General features: G+C 45.4%; 1 protein-coding gene across 4 annotated transcripts in view; it reads right to left on the bottom strand.

The window, feature by feature from the left end:
* The window catches only part of LOC138287794 (uncharacterized), a 560,811-nt gene that overhangs the window by 515,589 nt on the left and 19,776 nt on the right, over positions 1–25,446 (bottom strand). The window lies entirely within an intron of this gene.

Here is a 25,446-nt window from a genome sequence, read left to right as displayed (position 1 = left end):
GTCTGCCTGGGAGCACCCTGGCTGGGCACTCCCAGCCAATCCTGATGCTGCTCTGAGCAGCGTCCGGATTGGCGCAGGGCAGGCTAGGAGCCTGTGCCTGCCTGCAGCAATGGGAGCAAGAGGAGCAGCGCTGCCACACGCCGCGCCGCCCCGTTTAATCCCTGCGAGCCGCAACTGGATCCTGTTCTCCAGTTCTCTCAAGAGGCGTTTGTCACATGCAACCTTCTTGACAGATGTTTATTTAGAATTTCAATTCCAAACCCCAAAGACTAAAACACATGGTGATCTTGTATCCTATGCCCATCAATACAAGTACTAATAGTATGATTATTACATGGCTCTCACAGAAAGCCACTAGTTTCAGTGCTAGAATATAAATGTGGCTATTCACTGCTATGACATAGGAACAGTGGGAACCAAAGTTTTTCGCACTGATCCTACATTATTAAGGGATTCCAGGCTACTCTGACAGGGCTCTTAGACTGTTAGTGCAGCACTGGCTCTATGGCTTGATGGAGAGCTAAAAGCACAGAATCAAGAGGGGAGGTGAAAGGAGGCAATAAGGGTGCTGCGAGTGGGCTGCAAGTGTCCAGGTATTTTCTTTTTCTTTTTACATTTGGGACAGGAAGAAGAAGCCACATTTGCATAGCAATTAAAAGCAGCAGCAGATAAAATTGAATGCAATAAAATAGCAAAAAAATACTTAATGGCTAAAATGTGAATGATAGGTTTCCCAACTTGGGGTTCTCAGTGACTTCAGAGACAAATGGGTCTTTGCTCTAGTTTCTAGTTGATGTCACTCAGAATCCCTCGCTGAAATACATCCCTGTTATTCACTGTTACTCATCTGTAATTCTGTATGCCATTGATTCTGCTATTAGTGGGCAATCAATTCTACTGCTGATTCTACAGCTACTTATACTGTTGATACTTAAACAATATTACTAATATTACTAATAATAAAATTACAATTATCATCAGTGTTTCTGCTAGAAGTTATCCTAATAAGTATCATATGGATATTTATGCATATTTCAGTTAATTACAGTTACTTCAAACCATACAATTGTACTACATGATAAGTATGGAGAGCAGACTGTGTAAGTATTGTCGCTTCAATGCACATATGGGTATTTATATAGAGGGGTTTAATCATGCAAACACATATTTACCAAGCATCAAATATATATATATGGCTGGATATATATATGTATATATAAATACATATATATATATATGAAACACCAACGTTGCCAGACATCCGAGGCTGCTACTTCAGTAGCGGTCCGGGCATGGACCTAGCCATCCACATATTATTGCCAACAATCCTCCTGTTACATGCAGAGAGTTCCCAGACACCAAGTGGAGGTCCAAAAACATTATTCACCAATGCTTCCTCCCAGATCAACGCGTTTCAGCCGTGGCCTTGATCACGTAACAATTGAGAGTGTTTCACAACCAACTATATACCACACCCAACATGCACATAAGGACAAAAATAAAAGAAGGACTATCAGATCACCCAGCTATTACATAGTGTGCAAATGTCAGCCCCATCTTGGAGTGTCTAAAATAGCTCATACGCTGTACCAAAATTTATCTTACAATTGCAGAATTATCCACATCATTTACTCTCTTTATATATTGATTAAATTTCTATATGGTCCTCCAAATGACCTACATATTACATATAAAATATTAAATATTAAATATTATTAATAATCCAAAAGGTCAAAAACAATTCTTTGCATTCATTAAATATGCAATATTAAATATTAAATATTATTAATATCCAAAATGGTCCAAACCAGTTTTTAAAAGAGCATACTATACACTGGATAACGTTCTGTTCCTAAAATACCCACATTAGTTTCTCTCATTGACCTATGTATAGTTATAGTCATTTGACTGACCTTCATATTAAATATTAAATATTCAAATATTCTAAATGCTGTAAATATCAGAAGATAATCTAAAACTGTAAAATATGATATATATCGGATAACATTGTGTTCCTAAGCACATAAATGTCTATTAGTATACAAATATACCTTGACAGTCCTATGTTGTTATTCAAAACAATTCCTATGCATGTAAACAAAAATGAGTCTCTTACTCCGTACCACATATCAAAAAACACCCATAATGTCACATCTATCATAAAACTATTTCTTTCTCTTATGTTTGTCATGGAAATGCCTTGCCACTGGGTATATTCGATCAAAGTTGCGAATCGCTCGGATGTGTTCAAGAACCCTTTTTTTAGCCTTGTGTATTGTGCTGCCCACATACAGTTTCCCACAACTTGCTTCGCAGCAAGCTATGCGAATCTGGTGGTAGGCTGGTGGGAGGAGCAAATATCCATCAGCTCACCCGACTTTGATGAAAGAGTCATTTTATGGTGTTGTTTCATAGACGACATCTTCGTGATTTGGAAGGGTGATGAGACGTCGGCTAGAGACTTCGTAGCCTCTCTCAATAACAATGACTATAACTTACATTTAAGTGATCAGAGTAGTAAACAACAGATTGCATTTCTTGATGTGGAAGTTGTAGTTCAAGAGCAGTCATTAAGGACCAAACTTCACAGAAAATTGACGGCTGGTAACAGCATATTAAATGCGAACAGTGCCCATCCACCAAATCTCATTGCCAGTATTCCCTTTGGGGAATTTTTAAGAGCCCGCAGGATTTGCAGCACTTGGGAGGATTATCAGAAAGAAAGTGACAATATGCTCTCATGTTTCCTAGAGAGGGGGTATAGGAATAAAATGATTCTTCAAGCTAAAAATAAGGCAGATAACATAAAGAGAGAACATTTGATATACCCTAGAGTGGATTCGGATACAGGTGATCAAAAGATAAGATTCATTACAACTTATTCTAAACAGTCGCAGGTCCTGAGAAAGATTCTGAATAGGAGTTGGCATATATTACAGAATGATTCCACCCTAGGTAGCACTATCTCGGAGGCGCCTGTGATTACCTTTCGTAAGGGCAGATCGTTGAGAGATTATCTTAGCCACAATAGAATAACTAGGGATAATGTTAGAGCTATGTCCCTTGATCATTCTGTGGGCTTTTTCTGTTGCAGATATTGCAAGGCATGTAAATATATTAAAAATTGCCTCAAAGTTGGTGATGAGAATGGGCATTGGACATATCAAATTCGAGGACACTTTAATTGCAATACAGATTTCTGTGTTTATTGTTTGATGTGCCCGTGTGGGAAACTGTATGTGGGCAGCACAATACACAGGGCTAGAAAGAGGGTTCTTGAACACATCCAAGCAATTCGCAACTTTGATCGAACATACCCAGTGGCAAGGCATTTCCATGACAAACATAATGGGGATGAGAGGTTGTTGAGTTTTGCAGTCATTGATCAGATTAAACCCAGTATCAGGGGAGGTAATAGAGAGAAGAAGATGAGGATTTTGGAATCAAAATTGATTATTAGACTCAACACCCTGAGCCCTGGGGGTTTAAATTCAAGTGAGGAGATGAATGGGCATTTAGGTTAATTGAAGCTGCTAGATATGTGTAGATATATATATATTTTTCGTCAGTTATTGTAATCATATTTCAATTATTTTTGTGGTTTTTTTTATAGAGAAAGAAATCGTTTTATGATAGATGTGACATTGTGGGTGTTTTTTGATATGTGGTACGGAGTAAGAGACACAGTTTTGTTTATATGCATTGGAATTGTTTTGGATAACAACATAGGACTGTCAAGGTATATTTGTATACTAATGGACATTTTTGTGCTTAGGAACACAATTTTATCCGATATATATCATATTTTACAGTTTTAGATTATCTTCTGATATTTACAGCATTTAGAATATTTGAATATTTAATATTTAATATGAAGGTCAGTCAAATGACTATAACTATACATAAGTCAATGAGAGAAACTAATGTGGGAATTTTAGGAACAGAACGTTATCCAGTGTATAGTATGCTCTTTTAAAAACTGGTTTGGACCATTTTGGATATTAATAATATTTAATATTTAATATTGCATATTTAATGAATGCAAATAATTGTGTTTGACCTTTTGGGTTAATAATAATATGTAATATATAATATTTTATATGTAATATGTAGGTCATTTGGAGGACCATATAGAAATGTAATCAATATATAAAGAGAGTAAATGATGTGGATAATTGTGCAAATGTTAAATCAATTTTGGTACAGCGTATGAGCTATTTTAGACACTCCAAGATGGGGCTGACAAGACCGCCAGGGCCAAAATGACGGGAGCACCGCCAACAGGCTGGTGGTGCCTCCCGGCGTATTTGGACCGCGGCGGTAGCGCCGCGGTTGCACCGCCGGGGCCGGCGGTATACCGCCATTTCAGCCCCGGCGGTGATAATCCGCCAGGGCAACGCTGCCCTGGGGATTATGACTCCCCTACCGCCAGCCTGTTTCTGGCGGTTTGCACCGCCAGGAAGAGGCTGGCGGTATGGGGACTCAGGGGGCCCCTGGGGGCCACTGCACTGCCCATGCACTTGGCATGGGCAGTGCAGGGGCCCACAGGCAGAGCCCTGTCGCGCAGTTCACTGACCGAAGTTCGGGCAGTGAAATGCGCGACGGGTGCTACTGCACCCGCCGCACATCAGCATTGCCGCCGGCTCAATTACGAGCTTTCCCATTGTGAACGGTCGCAACTGCCCATGACTGCCCATGACCGCCCATGACCGTTCTCGGTGAGAAAATCTCGCAAGGTGGCCTCCTAGCATCCGAACATCATGCTAGGGAATGACAGTTATCACTCTCCAAGTTACCATAGGCTAGCCACGAGTAAGAATTGGGCTGGAACTCATCATTACAAGTGTAACAGGGAGTGACCAAAATTCAGCCAACTCCGCTGGCAGAGTGAAATTTATCGCCCACTACAAGTGTCATACCCAGACTAGGCACAAGAGAGACAAAAGCCAGCCACATTTTGGAGAGGCTGCGGAGGCCGATAGGACATTGGCATATCTTGTGTGACTGCCCAATGATCTGAGGATTTTTGTGACAGATTTTGCAGCATGTTTCCTTATAACCAAAAAGGGTACTCTTTGCAGGCCTCAAGCATTCTAGTTGGTTGGGGACAAGGCCCTGAGAGTAGCTGGAGTGGGGCTAAGGGCACCTGTTTCTTAGTGCTGGTAGTCATAATGCCCCCCAAACTGACAATTAAAGCAAGATGGAGGCTGGCTGTACTGCAGTTGGCACTAGACTGGAGACAAAGAATATAGCATACATTGGGGACAGAAAACCTATATCATGAGTGGAATGGGAGTTTGCCAAGATTTATTCACCACTATTAGTGTTCTTTTTGGGGGTGCCCTGCCACTCAGCTGCCCAAGATCTGTGAGAGCCCCCAGACAGTGTCAAGGGAAAGAACTTCTTGAGATACCCTAGAGGGACAGATTGGCTGAGTCCTAACCTATATGTACGGCTGATGGACGATCTTATACATGTGATGGATAGTCAATGACCTGTGTCAGGGAGCAACACAGTTCAGGTGAGGGTAGAAGATGGGAAATGCCTAGGTCTTATGTTTTGCAATAACGTAAATGCCAGTATTGTTCTAAATGCAACATTTGCAAATGCATAGCTCTAACGCTAGTCTTAAATCTATAACGCACTTTTTCCATCAAAAACCCACCTCACATTCTGCAGAACTAGGCATAAGTGCTCCTATTCATGCCCAAGTATGCCATCAGGGACAACGTAGAAAACAGAAGGCTGTTGCCATGTACAAAAGATAGGCAATGCAAAATACATTATCACTAAGTATGCCCTGGAGAATACAACGTAAATGGCCCCACTGAATGGTAGGGAGTGCACCCGGCAACATCTAGACACTCCTCGAAGTAGAGTGAGCGTTGCAGATCGTCAGCTCCTGACTTTATTAAACATGCTCGCCACAGTAATGCTGAAGTTGATGATGTTAAAGCCAAACAGATGTTTTTTGCTATAGTTCAGTTTCAGGAAAGTACACCTAATCACAACTACGCACTAGGGGAGAAAACAGCTCAGTATCGTCAGGACACATACAATTTCATGTTAGGAGTAGGCCTCGCACATTGACATGAAGCATTGATAAGAAGCACACTCACTTGTGACGGATTCATTCATAGGGTCACTCATGCAAATTGTAGATATAAACTTTAAATGTAAGTGTTGCAAAAAGCAAATGATACATGTAGCAACTGCAGAAAGAGAAGTCCACTCAACCCACCTTTAGAATGATTGATTGTGACCCTCGATGGAGAGTTTGGCAACTTGGATCTCTGTATCTGGCAACAACGCCAACTGGAAGGAATACATTATGTTATATCGACCAAAATAGCTCAGGAGTAGATAAGTGACTTCCCTTTCCAGCTATACACTTTTTTATGGTGATAGACTGTTGGCATAATTTTCTCAGGAGGGAAAGTTCATTGTCTTCAATATGGATGATGCCACTCGCCCACACAAGGAGCCATTTTCCATTTCCTTTTTTTAGTTGAATGAAGGAGGATTGGCACGTGTAATGACAAGAAGACATAGCTTTGAGAAAGTCAAAATCCTTTAACATCCATGAATGAGCATTAAGTTTAGGTGGTTCTAGGAACAATGGACTCAAGAAGCACTGAGAGCCAAGAGACGTCTTGGCGTTTGAAGGCTAGATAGCATAGGGTTATTTGAGATAAGAATGTGAACACAAAGGGCTGTAACAAAGGGAATAGCAGCCACAGTTATCAAAGTTAGATGACTTCCACACCTTCTTCTTGGCCATTTTGACCTTTCATTCAGAAGGCTGGAAATGTACCATTCCTTTCGTGCCCTGAGAAACATTAGTTCATTCATGCACAGAAGGAATTACCACAATGTCCATCAACATAACATAAGGACACTCAGGTAGGACGAAGAAAACTTCAGATGCAGATCTGAGCCCTACTAACTGATTTCTAGGATCAAAGGGCTGCAGAATACAAAAGTATCTTCATAGGGCCATGCCTATAGGCCACTTCTAATGGTGCCACCAGCAGGTGGTGTCAGTCTGAAAAACTGATTGTACAAGCAGCAATGTTTGCCTACTTTGTTAAAAGTGCTATAAATCCTTACTATGGCTTTCCAGTTTTGTAGGGGATGCTTTTACCATTACTGCCAGAAAGCTTCTGTATAGATTTCTCAATGATGGGGAGGCAGTAGATGCAGCACTGCTCTTAAGCATAGCTGGCAGAAGCAGATTACTAGATGCATTTCTTTCTATGACATGCTGATATTTATATGCACTGACATATAGTCATCATTGCTATAGTCACAAGGGTCATACAAAGTTTTTTTTTGTTTGTTTTTTTTGCCGGCAGAGCTACCATGTTCCGTTTGTGAACTTTCCTATTTTACATTCACCTTTGACCATGCTAGATTTGTTTTTACTTATCACAATATTGTTCACTGAAAAGCGAATTCTTCTTCACTCTACTGGAACCCAGCAAAACTGTGAACTGCATAAAAATGTGGTATATGAAGCCTTAACCTTTACAGAACTTTTATTAGGGGTGAAGTGTGTTAATCCCTCATTTTACCCAAGGGAAAGATAGACTGTGGCAGGCCTCACAACAGGCTGAATTTGTGCAGCATCCTGTACAAAGAAATCCAGTGACAATCATCAGCAACCTCCCACCACGCAGGTATGAGGTAGGGACAGTGAAGTGAAGAAGCAAACAGTGTGAAAGCCCATAGTCAGATTGGTGCAGTAGAAAAATTTCATCTGACATAAATATCATGTCCTAACTATCATCTACAAAAATATTACCTCACTGGAGCTAATATCAGAAAAACTACACTCCATGCACAAGATCTTTGAAATGAAACTGAGAACAAAATATTTATGTCAGACATTATTAGCAGCTAGGGGATGCCACAAGAGCATGTGAAATCAACGACACAAAGGCATGGGCACAAAATGATCCCTACCCCTGGCGTTTTGGGGTAGGTCACAAGAAAGGGAGTGCTCAGGACAGAGACGTGCAGGGGCCGGAGCAAGGTGGGGAACGCAGCGCTTTTCTGGGGTGCATGAAACATAGAACGAGGATTACAGCCTAGTGGCACACAGTGAAACAACCTCATATCACTACAAGCTAAAAGGCAATAAAAGGCAAAAATCTTGTTATCCCTCATTGGACTATTTTTCCCTGCACGACAAAACCCTGCCTTGTCGGCTCTGACGAACGAGTTACTTACCTTCGGTAACGACTTTTCTGGTGGATACATTAGCTACCTGTGGATTCCTCACCTGATGAATACTCCCATGGCGCCAGCATTTGACGAAAATCTTCTTACTAGTCTCTGCACGTCGACGAGGACGTCACTCTAGCCCACGCGACGCCGTCTGACGTCATACAGGCAATAAGAAGTCCTCGCCGACGTGCCGATGACAGTACCAACATTTTTTACGTGCATGAGAATAATAATAATAACCCAATGCAATGAAAGAGCAAAGCAACATCTCTTAATATTGTAAATCACACAACATTGCAATAAAATAGCTGTAGATTTAATATAACCTTTTTTTTTTTTTTTTTAAACAAATAAATATATTTATACATACGAATCATGTATATACCCAATATATATATAGATTTATATATAAATATACACATATATACAAATATCATACATGCAAAATGTATTGCAACTTTGAAGACCAAAAGGAGCACACTCAAGGATTGCTTGGAGAGACCAAAAAGGCAACGGGGAGGCGGGTGGGACCGTGAGGAATCCACAGGTAGCTAATGTATCCACCAGAAAAGTCGTTACCGAAGGTAAGTAACTCGTTCTTCTGATGGATACAACTACCTGTGGATTCCTCACCTGATGAATAGAGTCCCAAAGCAGTACCACGCCCGGCGGTGGGTGCCTAAATGGTCAAACCAAGAAATCCTGCAGCACTGACCGTGCAAAATGACCGTCCCTTCTGACCTCAGAGTCCAAACAGTAATGTTTCACAAAAGTGTGAAGGGACGACCAAGTTGCGGCCTTGCAGATGTCAACCACAGGAACACCCCTGGCCAAGGCCGAAGAGGCCGACTTAGCTCTGGTGGAGTGAGCTCTAATGCCCTCAGGCGGATCCTTCTTTGCCAAAGAGTAACAGATTTTAATGCAAAGAACAACCCACCTGGAGAGTGTTCTCTTGTGGACTGCCTTTCCTCTCCTCTTGCCCACGTATCCGACAAACAGCTGATCCTCCAGCCTGATATCCTTCATTCTGTCGATATAGAAGCTCAACGCCCTTTTTGGGTCCAGGCGATGTAGTCTTTCTTCCTCCTTTGAAGGATGAGGCGGAGGATAAAACGTGGACAAAGTGATTGTCTGAGCCAAATGGAAGGGTGAAACAACCTTCGGAAGGAAAGCAGCTTTGGTCCTCAACACCACCTTATCCCCATAAAACGTTATATAAGGGGGTTTAACCGATAAGGCCTGCAACTCACTCACTCTCCTTGCAGATGTTATAGCTACCAGGAATACTGTTTTAATAACCAAATACCTTAAGGGGCAAGAATGCATAGGCTCAAAAGGGGACCCCATAAGGAAAGTCAGGACCAAGGACAAATCCCATTGAGGCATAACGAATGGTTTTGGAGGATATTGATTCAGAAGACCTTTCAAGAATCTGAGAACAATAGGGGATTTAAATAACGATGGTTGGTCTGGAAGACAAATGAAGGCTGACAAGGCCGACAAATAACCCTTAATGGTAGCTACTGCACAACCTTTCTGCGCTAGAGACAGTGCAAAAGACAAAACATGTGACAGATGAGCATGTAAGGGATCAATCTGTCTCTCTCCACACCACATAACAAATTTAGACCACCTATTAGCGTAGATAGATTTAGTGGAGTGTCGCCTGGCCGCTAAGATAACATCCACTACATCAGGCGGGAGAGAGAAGGAACTCAGGTTGCCCCGTTCAATCTCCAAGCATGTAGGTGCAGACTCTGGAGGTTGGGGTGTAAAACCTGCCCCTGCGACTGCGAGAGGAGGTCTGCCCTGAGAGGGAGACGGAGCGGAGGGCACAGTGAGAGTTGGAGAAGGTCGGAGTACCATACCCTCCTTGGCCAATCCGGAGCTATTAAGATGACTTGGGCCCGGTCTTGGCGAATTTTCCTCAACACTCGAGGAATCAAGGGTATGGGGGGAAACACGTAAAGCAACTGGTCGCACCAGGTTATCTGAAACGCGTCCCCCAACGCTCCCTGCATCGGATACTGGAGGCTGCAGAACAACGGGCAATGCGCGTTCTCCCGAGTGGCAAACAGATCTGTCCGAGGAAACCCCCACATCTGGAAGATTAAACAGACTTGATCTGGATGGAGACGCCACTCGTGGTCTGCCGAGAATTGGCGACTGAGACTGTCCGCACGTACATTCAAGACCCCGGCCAGATGATTTGCCACCAAGCAAATTTGATGGTCCTTTGCCCAGGACCATAGCCGAAGAGCTTCTCTGCAGAGAAGGTACGACCCTACTCCTCCCTGTTTGTTTATGTACCACATCGTGGTAGTATTGTCCGTCAGGACCTGTACCGACTGACCACGAAGGGATGGGAGGAAGGCCTTGAGAGCCAAACGTACAGCCCGTAACTCCAACAGATTGATATGAAACACCTGTTCCTCTGGAGACCAAAGCCCTTTGATCTCCAGATCCCCCAGATGAGCTCCCCATCCTAGGGTGGAGGCATCCGTTATTACCGTGGCCACTGGTGGCGACTGCGCGAACGGCTTCCCCTGTGAAAGATTGTTGCCCGCAATCCACCACTTCAATTCCACAGCAGCATCTCTGGAGATCTTGACAGTACCTTCTAAATCTCCCTTGTGTTGAGACCACTGCCTTCGGAGGCACCACTGAAGAGCCCTCATGTGCCAGCGAGCATGCGTGACCAACAGAATGCAGGAGGCGAACAGACTGAGCAGACGAAGGACCTTGAGGACTGGAACTACCGCTCCATTTCGAAACATTGGAACCAATTCCTGAATATCTTGAATCCGCTGAGGCGGAGGAAAGGCTCGACTCAATGTTGTATCCAGTACTGCCCCTATGAACAGGAGGCGCTGAGAGGGCTCCAGGTGAGATTTGGGCACGTTCACCGAAAAGCCCAGGTCGAACAACAACTGGGTTGTTGACTGCAGATGATGCGACACAAGCTCCGGGGACTTGGCTTTGATCAACCAGTCGTCCAAGTAAGGGAATACTGCTATCCACTTCCTTCTGAGCTCCGCCGCAACCACTGACATCACCTTTGTGAAGACTCGAGGTGCTGAAGTAAGACCAAACGGGAGGACCGCAAACTGATAGTGCTGCGACCCTACCACAAACCGGAGATACTTCCTGTGCGACTTGAGTATCGGGATATGAAAGTAAGCATCCTGCAAGTCGACAGACACCATCCAATCTTCCTTGTTCAACGCCAAAAGCACCTGTGCTAGGGTCAGCATCTTGAACTTTTCCTGTTTGAGGAACCAATTCAAGATCCTCAGATCCAGGATTGGTCTCAACTGACCATCCTTTTTGGGAATCAGGAAGTATCTTGAGTAACAACCTCAACCCTTTTCCTGCTCTGGGACCAACTCTACCGCGCCCTTTGAAAGGAGGACTTGAACCTCCTGTTCTAGCAACAGGAGGTGTTCTTCTGAACAATAAGATGGGCGGGGCGGGATGAGGGGCGGGAACTCCCGAAAGGGAAGGGCGTAGCCTTTTCCCACAATGCCGAGAACCCAAGTGTCCGTTGTGATAGACTTCCACTTGTGGAGAAAACGCTGTAATCTTCCCCCTACAGGAGAGGAGTGAGTGGGAAACGGTGGAAGCCTAAGGCTGCTTCCCCTGCTGCACCCCTCCAGAGGACGAGGAAGAGGCAGAGTGCTGTTGAGAGGCTCCTCTGGTACGGACCCCACCCCTCCCCCTCCCTCTAAATGACCTATAGGGGAGGGAAGAGGCGGGTTGCTGGAACCTCCCCCGAAAGGAAGAGGAATAAGAGCCACGCCCAAATCCCCGAAACCTCCTGAAAATTCTAGAAGAGGCAGAGGAAGAAGGAGCTTGCAGTCCTAACGATTTGGCTGTGGCTCTGCTCTCCTTAAATCGTTCCAAGGCTGAATCTGCCTTGGCTCCAAACAGTCTGTCCCCATCAAACGGGAGGTCCAGCAGGGTCGACTGCACATCCGCAGAGAACCCTGAGTTTCGGAGCCAGGCCTGTCTTCTTGCCACCACAGCCGTGCCCATCGCCCTGGCCACCGAGTCGGTCGTGTCCAGCCCAGACTGGATAATCTGGGTCGCGGCAGCCTGGGCGTCCGAGACCACATCCAAAAGACCCTGGGGAAGCTCTGTGAATGAAGACGAAATATCATCCATCAGCGCATGGATGTACCTCCCCAGAATGCACGTGGCGTTGGTGGCCTTCAACGCCAAACTGCATGACGAAAATATTTTCTTGGACTGCGCATCCAGTTTCTTGGAGTCTCTGTCTCCAGGCACCGTCGGGAAGGAACCAGGCGCTGACTTTGAGGAACAGGAGGCTTGCACCACCAAGCTCTCCGGCGTAGGGTGTCTAGAGAGAAAGCCAGGGTCAGATGGTGCAGCTCGATACCTCCTGGCCACAGCCCTATGAACGGCCGAGGAAGACACCGGCTTCTTCCACACCTCCAACACCGGATCCAGCAAAGCCTCATTAAATGGCAAGAGAGGCTCAGCTGCAGCAGAGGCCGGATGCAATACCTCTGTCAGCAAATTCTGCTTTGCCTCTGCCACCGGCAAAGGCAGGTCCAAAAAGCTCGCTGCCTTCCTCACCACAGCATGAAAGGAAGCAGCCTCCTCCGTATATTCCCCTGGAGATGAAAGGTCCCACTCAGGGGAAGTGTCCAGCCCACTGGCTGTATCCAGACCATGCAGTCCGTCTCCAGAGTCCTCAATCTCTCCCTCCTCTAGGACTCGCTGGTACTCTTGCTCTTCTAAAAGACGGAGAGCACGCCTCCTCGAATGAAGTCTCTCCTCGATACGCGGAGTCGACATGGCCTCCGCCGACGTCGAAGAACGGCGCCGATCTCCAGAAGCATCTGACGCCGCGTCCGGCGCCACAGGCAGCTTCGGCGCCGAGGCAGGAGCCGGAGGACGAGGTCTTGGAGCCGATGGACCAACCGGAGTCACAGGGCAAAATCCTGACTTCGACGGAGGGGCAACCTCCGGGGCCGAAACATCCGATGCCACCGGAGCGGCCACCGACGCTGGCACCGGCGCCGAGCCCACATTCCCAAAAGGGAGAAAGGGCATAAAGGGTGCCGGCCGAAGAGGCGCAGGATCACCCAACGAAAAGGCCAAGGGCCCCGAAGGACCAGCCGGAGCAGCTCCTGGAGCCATCTGCTGAAAGATGGTATATATCGCATTAAGAAACGCGGTACTATCGGCTCCAGGAGTGGGAAAAGCCGGATACTGGGGTGCCTGGATCGAGGGCGACCCCGACGCCGGCCTCGACGTCTGCGACGCCGGAGAAAACACAAGAGGCTGCACCACCTCAATCACTGACGCCTGACCAGGTGAAGTCGGTGACGCCGGAGAGGGCAACGGCGTCGATGGATGCGGCGTGACCGTGGGGCTGACCTCCCAAGTCCTCCGACGCCGAGCCGAAGGTGACCTCGAACGAGACTCCTTGCTGGAGTGACGTCGTGAGTCTCTACGGCGCCGGGAGTCTCGATGACGCCGGTGAGACCTTGGCGAAGAAGACTTCTTATGATGTTTCTCCTTCTTCTTTGACTTTGCCATGAATAACTTGGCCTCGCGCTCTTTGAGGGCCTTCGGATTCATGTGTTGACATGAATCGCAAGTCGAGACGTCGTGGTCGGAGCTCAAACACCATAGACAGTCGGAGTGAGGATCTGTAACTGACATCTTGCCCCCACACTCTCGACAGGGCTTGAAACCCGACTTCCTCTGAGACATTGTTACCGCAGAGAAGACTACGCAGCAGACAATACACTGTAACCACGAAGGTAACAGTAACTCCCTCGAAGATAACCGTTTCGAATGCACGGAAAAAAGGGAACTGTCATCGGCACGTCGGCGAGGACTTCTTATTGCCTGTATGACGTCAGACGGCGTCGCGTGGGCTAGAGTGACGTCCTCGTCGACGTGCAGAGACTAGTAAGAAGATTTCCGTCAAATGCTGGCGCCATGGGAGTATTCATCAGGTGAGGAATCCACAGGTAGTTGTATCCATCAGAATGAAACCTCTATTACATTATTTCCATGTCGCTGTAGGACATGAGAATGCTGCAAACACTATGCTCAATGCTTAATTTGTAAAAACAATAAGTGCCAGCGTCCTCACCAAGGGGGCACTGCAGCTTGCACTGCCTATTGCCCCTGCCAGTGCTGCCAATGACAATACCAACACAACCAGTAACCATCACACTTTAACAAGTGTGTCAATTCATACTGTCCCAGGCCCCCAAAGCTATAAGAATGGCTTGGGTGGCGGGTATTATCCACTGATAATGTATATTTAGTTAATACACAGCTGTTGTTATGCTTAGCCATAATTAGACAGTCAGTGCCACCATGTGGCAGACTGTCATAAGTGCTGGTGCTGACATTTAACTGCTGGTGCGAACACCAGAAACCACCAGCTCAAATTAAGCACTGATTATGCCCAAGCATGCCATCAGTGGCAACTTAGAAAACAGAAGGCTGTTGCCATGTACAAAAGATGGGCAATGCAAAATACATTATCACTAAATATGCCCTGGAGAATACAACGTAAATGGTCCCACTGACTTATAGTATGACTGTACATCCGCATCAAAATTAGGCCTGGACTGAATGTCAACTACACCGGAGTAATCTGGGCAATTCCATATCACTCTTTGACACAGAATTATCGATAATAACGCAATAATGCCAGCTCATGTAATTGGGGGTGGGAGGGTTGATTTCTTACTGCAAGAGCACATTTAGCAAGTGAGAGTTTCTGCTGATTATTCCTGTTCTGTTGAATGTGGCGCTATTTCTTAGTGAAAAATGCATCCTTGCATTCATTTTGGACACAAGGGTGCATTTTGTGCTATGAAATAGTGATAAATGCTGGGAATACGTTGGGGGAAATCCTGCTCCAAGTGCAACTGCTCGCACTCAATATTCATGTTTTTCTGCATTTAGAGCTATTTCATAGCACAAAAGCATCCTTGCATCTATTTTAGATGTGAGGGGCATTTATGTGCTAAGAAAATTGAGCTAAGGGCATAATTACTCTTCTCCCTTAATGGTGCATAATCACATTGCATTTTTGGGTATTTCCGCGTGATTACGCTACACCGAATTACATGAGTTACACCCACCCCTAATTAAAATATTCTTACATGTGTTGTGCAGAGTTATCACTGCAAACCGACTCTAAACACAAGTCTAACAGAAGGTCATCTCACCATAAATGATTAACTCGTGCGAAATGCCTTCAGGCGCCAGTCAGTGTTATTGAGGCAGGGTCATGTGTATGGCACTTCGATCGTAAAAAAATAATGAAATTATGTTAGCCCCATCATAGTGCTTGCTGCATCGTGATAAATTCTGATGGCCCAGTATCTCAGCCATGTCTGACGCCTTTACTATCCACACCAGCATATGCTGAAGAACAGAACATTTGGAATCTGAGTTCTGCTCATAACATTCTCCATCAGCAATTAAGAGTATGGATCAAGATTTGATTAGAAGACGCTGCAGTCAGATGCCAAGATAATTGCCACTGATTAACTATTATGTTTAAATTTCTGCCTGAAGTGAGTAATCTGCAGAGCATTATGAATCAACAAGTCAACTCGATTACTGAAATGATTGTTGCTGGTAGTGAATGCAGAGTGCAAACCAATGTGTTTTGCTCTCAGCTACTTCTTAATTGAGGTAATGCATTCTTGTGTTAGTGGGCACATTTACCATATTTTTATGAGCTATGGGCCATGCAGGATGTCTTGTAATTCACCATAAAACATTCCATGTACTTCATTCTACAACACAAGAAGCTTTAATATTTTTTTTATTTTAACTGCGACATACAGTGTGTAAATAAACAAAATAAGTGGCTTCTCATTGTTGACAATTTTAGCTATTGCCAATTTTCCCATCACATCTGTCATACTTTTTATAGCTAATTATTTTATTTATGGTGGCTTAAGTCCCTGAAGCAAAAAGTGTGCATTATCTTTGAAATTTCCTTGGCCAGCTTTGTAGACAGATGAATTCTGCTGCCTCACTTCACAGACCCATATATTTAGAGATCCTTTCAGGAGCGGCTCCTCCATTTGGGCTGAGTAGCATCTCACACCCGCACCACCAGCAGCAGCCGCTGCAAACCTTTAACAACCAAACGATAATAAACTGTGTTTATTATTGTTTGGTTGTAAAAGGGGCGGGCCATGGGGTATGACGAGGATGAGGGAAGTGCACTATCAATTCCCTTTAGTACGCATGTGTGTTTGGCCGGCCATGTCCGGCCGGTCAAACACACATGTGCATAGGCTCTCTCCAGCGCAGCAACACAGTTGCCGGGCTGGAGAGAGCCTGCAGAGGCTCCCAGTCTGCCTGGGAGCGCCCTGGCTGGGCACTCCCAGCCAATCCTGATGCTGCTCTGAGCAGCGTCCGGATTGGCGCAGGGCAGGCTAGGAGCCTGTGCCTGCCTGCAGCAATGGGAGCAAGAGGAGCAGCGCTGCCACACGCCGCGCCGCCCCGTTTAATCCCTGCGAGCCGCAACTGGATCCTGTTCTCCAGTTCTCTCAAGAGGCGTTTGTCACATGCAACCTTCTTGACAGATGTTTATTTAGAATTTCAATTCCAAACCCCAAAGACTAAAACACATGGTGATCTTGTATCCTATGCCCATCAATACAAGTACTAATAGTATGATTATTACATGGCTCTCACAGAAAGCCACTAGTTTCAGTGCTAGAATATAAATGTGGCTATTCACTGCTATGACGTAGGAACAGTGGGAACCAAAGTTTTTCGCACTGTTCCTACATTATTAAGGGATTCCAGGCTACTCTGACAGGGCTCTTAGACTGTTAGTGCAGCACTGGCTCTATGGCTTGATGGAGAGCTAAAAGCACAGAATCAAGAGGGGAGGTGAAAGGAGGCAATAAGGGTGCTGCGAGTGGGCTGCAAGTGTCCAGGTATTTTCTTTTTCTTTTTACATTTGGGACAGGAAGAAGAAGCCACATTTGCATAGCAATTAAAAGCAGCAGCAGATAAAATTGAATGCAATAAAATAGCAAAAAAATACTTAATGGCTAAAATGTGAATGATAGGTTTCCCAACTTGGGGTTCTCAGTGACTTCAGAGACAAATGGGTCTTTGCTCTAGTTTCTAGTTGATGTCACTCAGAATCCCTCGCTGAAATACATCCCTGTTATTCACTGTTACTCATCTGTAATTCTGTATGCCATTGATTCTGCTATTAGTGGGCAATCAATTCTACTGCTGATTCTACAGCTACTTATACTGTTGATACTTAAACAATATTACTAATATTACTAATAATAAAATTACAATTATCATCAGTGTTTCTGCTAGAAGTAATCCTAATAAGTATCATATGGATATTTATGCATATTTCAGTTAATTACAGTTACTTCAAACCATACAATTGTACTACATGATAAGTATGGAGAGCAGACTGTGTAAGTATTGTCGCTTCAATGCACATATGGGTATTTATATAGAGGGGTTTAATCATGCAGACACATATTTACCAAGCATCAAATATATATATATGGCTGGATATATATATGTATATATAAATTTATATATATATATGAAGCACCAACGTTGCCAGACATCCGAGGCTGCTACTTCAGTAGCGGTCCGGGCATGGACCTAGCCATCCACATATTATTGCCAACAATCCTCCTGTTACATGCAGAGAGTTCCCAGACACCAAGTGGAGGTCCAAAAACATTATTCACCAATGCTTCCTCCCAGAACAACGCGTTTCAGCTGTGGCCTTGATCTAATCTAATCATCTAAGCATCTAATGCTCCAATTTTTAAGTTAGCTGGTCGAGCAGTTAGGCTAATCCAGGAAATGTGCTACGCGTTTGTTGTACTCACAATATCAATCATGCAACACACACACTTAATGAATAACTCGAGACCAGAATTTATAAAAATACTTTAGACGTTTATATAACTTTTAAGACCAAAATGGTTAAGATATGTTAAGTACCTTTTGAGTTATGATTTTTCAAAGTTTTAAGAAAGTTAGTCTTTATGTGCGTAATCAAGCACCATAGGAATCAAAGGAAGGCAATCTATAAAAATGCATATAAAACCACACAGGTGACACTGTTCTTTGGCAGGATGGACAATGAGGTAAGTGGGCACACCGTGCCATCTGGAGAGTCTCTGGTGGCTCCCGGTTCCGGCGGGAGCAGTGCTGGAAAGTCTCTTGGAGGGGCCACCTGGAAAAGGAGATGGTTTGCAGGTTTAAAGGTGGTGCCTTTGGGTCCCCTTGGGTTGTCAAGGTTGCAAGGGGTTAGGGACCTTTGGCACACAGCTGGTTCCGTGATGCAGGGTTCAGGGAGGCCGGATGCAGGGTGAGTTGGAGGTCTTGCAGGCTGCGCGCAATGGAACCCATTGGAGCTGGAGGTAAGTCTTCTTCCGGGGGCCTTGCAAGATGACGAGGGCACTCTGGTGAGAGGTTCGGGGTGTTCCTGAAGTCCCTCGATGGGAGCTTCCTCCTGTTCAAGTTGCAGCTCTGGGTGAGCTGTTTTTGCTGATGTCTGATGTGCACTGATCAGTACCTGGGGTACTGGCACAACTCGGCCACGGGAGGGTACAGTGCCACCAAAGTTGTCACCCTTGTAGGAATCGTCTGGGCTGTCATTGGTGTGTTGTTGGGTCCAGCTATGACTTCCGGTTGCAGAGATATCATCCAGTTGGTGAAGTGACCCTCACTGGTTTGCTGGTTCTTTGCAGGTTTATTTGTTTTTTTGAGCGGTGCCACCACTCAGGAGAGAGAGCTCAGGCTATTTGTGGAGCCTGGAGGTCCTCTGGGTCTTTTGAGGTTGGTCCAGTGGTCAGCTCCTCCGCAGCGGTGATTGTCTGGACTCTGGTGCAGCAAGCAGGGTTCTTGGAGCCTCTACTGGTGCAGTGGGTCCTCTGTTCTCGTGCTGTTGAGTTCTTTGGTGCTGTCTTCTTTTCTTCCTGATGAATCTAGTTTCTTGGTCTAGGGGAGCACACTAAATTCTGAATTTAGTGGGCGTTTTAGGTGGAACCTGATAGTGTCCAGAGGGACACTTACCCTTGGGTGGCTACACCTACTACAGTGACCACTTCCTGTGGGAAGCGTCACTACCCTAAACCTCATTGGCTATTTTCCTGCCATCCAACATGGAGGAAAATGAAATGGAGGGTCTACTTCACCTGCAAGGTCCCAGGGGTAGTGCATGTTCAGTGAGACCCCTCCTCTTACACTTTGTGTAGTTTCCCGCCTTTACTTCCACCAAAAGTGGGGGTTGACAGAGGAGGAAGCCATCTGCTGCTAGCAGCAGCTCTGGGGGTCTGAGTTTCGAGGGCGGTAGCCCTTTTTTAACCATCTGCACAGGAGATGTAATGATTTGAAAGCTGGGAGTAGCAAGAGTGGAATGTGGCAATTTTAATGTATTGGCAGCAGATGAGACACACAGACAGAGAAAAAGCAAACAATGCAGAGGGGAAGTTAGATGCTTCTGGTAACACTGAATAGCCTTGCATTATCATGTTATCAGCCCCTATAAGTATTTCATTTTTTAATGTGTCTAATAACAATGTGTTTTGTTATTATACAGAGAGTTTTATTGCCAGAAGACCTGGCAGCAGAGCAGTATGGTATCATCATCTCAAATAGTAGTGCCAGTTGTCAATCATCTGGATACTTTGAACACCTACAAAGGAAGGACCTCAGCCTGTTCCCAAGCACCATCAGGAATATATGGGCAGAGGAAGGATTTTAAGCCAGTAAAATCTGCACAGTGGTTTTCATTTCTGAAAATGTGTTCTGCGAGAGGCTTTAAAAGCCATTTCTGGTGGCATTGTAGTCAGGTGAGAGGAGAAAAAAGGCAATGTACTTGCAGATAGGCGGTATTTATGATGAACTTGCATTCTAGCCAAGCATAGGTGGGCTAACTACTTTGTGGGTATATAAATGAGATCAAACAAGAGACCTTGAGAGCCCAGAGAGCTCTTTTCAGCAGCATCTTCCACAGACATCTGAAACATTTCTGATCATAATGGGCAAGCAGAGCAATATCCTATCTTGCATGCTCAATCTGAGCAGGAGGATTTCTTCAGTTGGATGAACACCTATTTTTATTTCTACACTTGGTATTCCGTCACAACTGCACGACTGGATTGGTAATACAACTGTTGTGGTATGCACCAACTCATTGTTTCTCAATGTGTGGTGCTTCACTACTATGGTTGGTGTAGGCTAGGAATACAGTATGCACCTCATTTATGAGGTTAAAAGATTCACAATTCCAACAGAGTAGCACCCACTTCGAAATGTTGGAAAACATGTTTTTCTCAACGTGAAAGGAAATCTTCAGTTTCCCAAAAAACGAGATACTGCAGACCTGCTTCCCCCCTTAACAATGGAAGGATGCAAGTACACTTGTAAAATCACCACAGTAGTGATGATAAGTAAGACAAAACATTGAAACCTGATGCCAAGTAACACAAAACACTGAAACCTTCTACAAAAACACTGAAACCTTCAGAGAAAGATAGAGCATGAAGGCTATAGAGGAAAATGAAGAAGCAACAAACAAGCCAACAACCACTTTCAGTGACTGGGCTACAGTGATTACCCAGAAGTTAGCAAAATATCATTGGTACAGCTCTCAACTGTTTGACGAACGACTTGCCAAACTCGAAGGCAAAGGAGGGAACACTGGGCAAGGTTGTATGTCACAAAATTGCTAAACTAAGCTATCAAAATACAATAATTGCGTGTATAAAATATCAACTGCCAAAAATATATATACACTGTAAATGACAAGAATATTAAATACAAAAATATTGCTATTCAAAACTAAAGTAAGTATGAAAATATCTACTATGATATCACCTACAAAAATATCTACTACAAATACAGTCTTCAGAAGTATCGAAATAATAAAGTATTGATTTCTAAACTTAAATAAAAGAGCAATAATTTAAAGGAATATACATATACCAATTAAACATATTTTTATAGAACCATACCAAAATTAACTATTTCTGTAATTCTTAAAAAGTACATTAAAAATTAAAATATATTTTTCATATTTAAAACATTGATTCAAAAAATGAAATTATCAAAATGTATATTGAGTTTGTAGGAAGCTGTCTCTGTATATACTATATCAAATTGAGATATGGGGGTCATCTTTTGACCACCAGGGTAAATGTGGAGGTCCCATCACCAACAGGCTGGTGGTGCAGACCGCCACATTATGAGTGTGGGCAACCCACCACATCTCCACTCATACTGCCATGGTGGTCGGAATCGCCGGGGCTGAAATGATCATCTCCAACTCTGGACTCCACAGAAGACCACTGGCGGTATTAGGAGCTGGCTTTCCACCATGGTTTCTGCGGCAGTAGCACCGGCACAAAAACCATGGCTAGAAGGCTACTGGTGACAGGGAATTTCTTCCCTGTCACCGGTAGATGGCTCCCCCACCCCCCTTTTGGCCGCAACGCTCCCCCTTCCCCCACCCCCCTTCAGCCACAGCACCCCCTCCCTGCATACATGCACAGACATCTACATGCACCACACATACACCCATTCACCTACACTTACATACACGCATCCACTCACATGCATCCATACACGCATTCACAACATCCATACATGCATCCACAACAATATCCATACACACATTCACAACATCCATACACGCATTCAAGCATGCATACTCACACCCATCCAAGCAAGCATACTCACACGCATACACACTTACATGCAGTCATGCACTCACTTCAACATTCAGACATGCAACCACGCATTCACACATTCATGCACACACGTAGACACCCCACACTCATACACCCACACACAACACCCCCCACTCTGCCACCCCCCTCCCCTGTCGGACGATCACCTTACCTATTCCGGGGAGAAGGTTGTCCATCAAGGAACGCTAAGAGGCACTTCCACTGCCGGCAGCACCCCGCCAGCAAGACACCACCAGACCATATTATGGCCCTTAATATGGCGGGAGGTGTCCTACTGGCGGGGTGGGGCTAGTGGTGTAACAGCCAGAGTGCCTCCGCCTGCCAGCATGACTACTGCTGGGTTTCCATCCAAAGTGTGGAGGAAATCCGGCAGTACCCGTGATATGGTGGGCGGCTTTGGCGGTCTTCATGGAAAACCACCAAAGTAGTAATAAGGGCCATAGTGTGCACAGAGTCCAGGGGTTCCCCAGAGGCTTAACGGAGGCTAAAGTAGATAATACTAATGCTCTCTTTTGTGCTAGTGTGGATGAGCAGTTGGGCTTATCAGAGGGTAAGGGAAAGCATTTGTTGTACACACAGACAATAGAAGAAGCACACACTCACTGAGTTAACTCCAGATCAATGGTTTTTATATAGCAAAAATATATTTTCTTAATTTATTTTTAGAACCACAAGATTCAAGTTGCAAGTAAGTACTTCAATAGATTCATATTTCATACATTTATCAACAGTACTTTGTTTGAAATCAATAAGTTATACAGATTTTGAATTATTGGCAATAATCTGTTTAAAAAATGGACACACTACAATTTTCAGAAACAGTTCCTGGGAGGAAGAAATGATAGTTCGATTTGCAGGTAAGTACAACACTTTCAGTTTCAGTCTCCGGTTGGGGTTCAAGTTAACCTCAAACACCCACCACCAGCAACACGGGCCGGCCGGGTTCAGAGGTAAAAAATGAGCAAATTTAACGTGGGCTCCTATGGAGACAGGGGGTACTCGGAATCCAGTCTGCCCGCAGGTAAGTACCCGCAGTTCGGAGGGCAGACCAAGGGGGATTAGAGGAGCACTAGGGGGGCCACAAGCAGGCACCATACACACACCTCAGTGGCACTGGGGCGGCCGGGTGCAGGGTGCAAACAGGATGTCGGGCTCCCAATGCTGGTGTATGAGGGGACCCCAAGGGTCACTCAGAGGCTGCAGGTGAGGTCCTGGGGGTCATCTCAGGTAGACTACAGGTTGGACAGGGAGGAGGGCCACCTGCTGAACGTTGCTACACCGGAGGTCAGGTTCTCCAAGGCCTGGGGGCTGCAGGTGCAGTGTGTCTTTAGGTGTCAGATATCTTCATCTGGAGCTTCGCAGTCAGGGGGGTCCTTAGGATTCCCTCTGCAGGCGTCGTCATGAAGGGGTGGAGAGGTCAACCCAGGGTGGGCACTTGCTCACAATTGCCTGGGGACCCTCTCTAACTGGGTGGACCACGTGGACTCGGGACCTGGGCGTCAGGTGCACAGTAGTCAGGACTCATGCAGTCGGAGTGAGGAGAGAGTCCTTAGTTGTTGGTTTTTCTTAGCCAGGGCCTCTGTCCTCAGGAGTTCTTGGTCCTTTTAGGTGCAGGGCAGTCCTCTGGAGCTTGGCTGAGGTCGCTGGTCCTGCTGGACGCGCCGCGGTTCGTTTGCAGGTTCTTTGAAGCAGCAGACAGGTCAGTAGGGCTGGGGCCAAAGCAGTTGTCATCTTCCTTCTTCTCTGCTGGAGGTTTCAGCTAAGCAATCCTTATTCTTCTTGTAGGTTACCAGGAATCTGGTGAGCCGGGTTCAGGGAGGAATTTAAATCCTAGATTTAGGGGCGTTTTAGGGGTCAGAGGGCAGTAGCCAATGGCTACTGTCCCTGAGAGTGGCTACACCCTCCTTGTGCTCACTCCCTTTGGGAAGGGAGCACAAACCTAATCCTATTGGTCCCTGTCCTCCAAACCAAGATGGAGGATTCTGCAGGGAGGGGGTCATCTCAGCTCTGGACACCTTAGGGGGGGCCCTGGCTATTGTGGTCACTCCTCCCTGTTTTTCCTAATTTTCTCACCGGACTTGCCGCCAAAAGAGGGGCTTTTGTCTGGGGGCAGGCAACTCCACTAGCTGGAGTGCCCTGGGACACTGTAATCCGAGGCTTGAGCCTTTGAGGCTCACCACCAGGTGTTACAGTTCCTGTAGGGGGGAGGTGTGAAGCACCTCCACCCAGCACAGGCGTTGTTTCTGCCACAGAATGTACAAAGGCTCTCACCCCATGTGGTCAGAAACTTGTCTGAAAGTGGCAGGCTGGCACAGACTGGTCAGTCCTACACTAGCAGTTTGGCTAACATACAGGGGGCATCTCCAAGATGCCCTCTGTGTGCATTTTTCAATAAATCCCACACTGGCATCAGTGCGGGTTTATTGTGCTGAGAAGTTTTATACCAAACCTCCCAGTATTCAGTGAAGCCATTATGGAGCTGTGGAGTTCGTAATGACAAACTCCCAGACCATATACTCAATATGGCTACACTGCACTTACAATGTCTAAGAAAGGACTCAGACACTGTAGGGGCATGTTACTCATGCAGCTATGACCTCACCTGTGGTATAGTGCACCCTGCCCTTGGGCTGTAAGGCCTGCTAGAGGGGTGATTTACCTATGCCATAGGCAGTGGTTTGTGGGCATGGCACCCTGAGAGGGGTGCCATGTCGAATTTGTCTTTTTCTCCACACCAGCACACACAAGCTGCAAGGCAGTGTACAAGGACATGGTGAGGGGTCCCCTAGGTTGGCATAATGCATGCTGCAGCCTTTAAAGAACTTCCCTAGCCACAGGGCCCTTGGTACCATGGGTACCTTTTACAAGGGACTTAACTGTGTGCCAGGGCTGTGCCAATTGTGGAAACGAAAGGTACAGATTTTGGGAACAAACACTGGTGCTAGGGCCTGGTTAGCAGGATCCCAGCACACTTTCAATCAAAGTTGGCATCAACACTAGGCAAAAAATGTGGTGGGGGGTAACCATGCCAACAGTGGCCCTTTCCTCCAGTGTTTTAACACCAGGTTATTTGGTCTTACATAATGTATACATACTTAAGTTTTTTTCAAACTATATTAAATTTAAAGAAATCACCAACAATTGATGATTTCTCAGACATACTGAGTTGCTGATACAAATATAACTTTAAAAATAGGCATTTAGGGCCTTATTACGAGTTTAGGGTACCACACACAAGCAAGAAAAAGTGGTCCATCCCATTTGAAAAACGAAATATTTTCCACTAAAGGTGTCTGTGATGAAGCTATCAATATCAGTTCAAATCTCCCTCTTACTCTCCCCACAGGAAGTCAAACACTCAGAGGACTTGGTTGGTCACAATAAACTGCTATAGAAAACATTCATCTATTCAGGTCAGTGTCTTATTGAAGAAGGCCGCTTTTACTGC

This window comes from Pleurodeles waltl, chromosome 4_1 (assembly GCF_031143425.1).
Source record: "Pleurodeles waltl isolate 20211129_DDA chromosome 4_1, aPleWal1.hap1.20221129, whole genome shotgun sequence".
Taxonomy (NCBI): Eukaryota; Metazoa; Chordata; class Amphibia; order Caudata; family Salamandridae; genus Pleurodeles; species Pleurodeles waltl.
The sequence above is the reverse complement of the archived record's forward strand: the minus strand, read 5'-3'. Positions and strand labels throughout refer to the sequence as shown.